We start from the raw sequence: 388 nt of genomic DNA on the forward strand, positions 1-388 counted from the left end.
GCCTGAAAGGCCACGCCCCCCGACCCCAGGGTCTGCTCCTGGTCCTTCCTGTCTGGTCCTGTCCCCCCCATCTCCATGGGGCTCTCCCTTCTGAGCCCCACCCTCTCTGGCTAGTTGCTGTCTTTCTATCAGAGCCCAAGTGTCACTTGCTTGGGCCCCCCCATCGAAACCCCTGGGGGGGCCTCCCTGCCGTGGTTTCCCCTGGTTTTCGAAGCATGTCGACGTCTCTCCTCTCTTAGGAAGTCAGCTCTGTGAAAGCCAGCCCAGGCGCTGGGCACATGGCTGGATCCTGGGGGCCCAAGTCAGCGCTGAGCATACACAGATGAGGGCCAGGGGATGGCAGCACAAGGCACAGCCCATGGGGGCCAGACTCATGTTGCATATCCCA

Source organism: Bison bison, unplaced genomic scaffold (assembly GCF_000754665.1).
Source record: "Bison bison bison isolate TAMUID 2011002044 unplaced genomic scaffold, Bison_UMD1.0 scf7180017855265, whole genome shotgun sequence".
Classification (NCBI taxonomy): domain Eukaryota; kingdom Metazoa; phylum Chordata; class Mammalia; order Artiodactyla; family Bovidae; genus Bison; species Bison bison.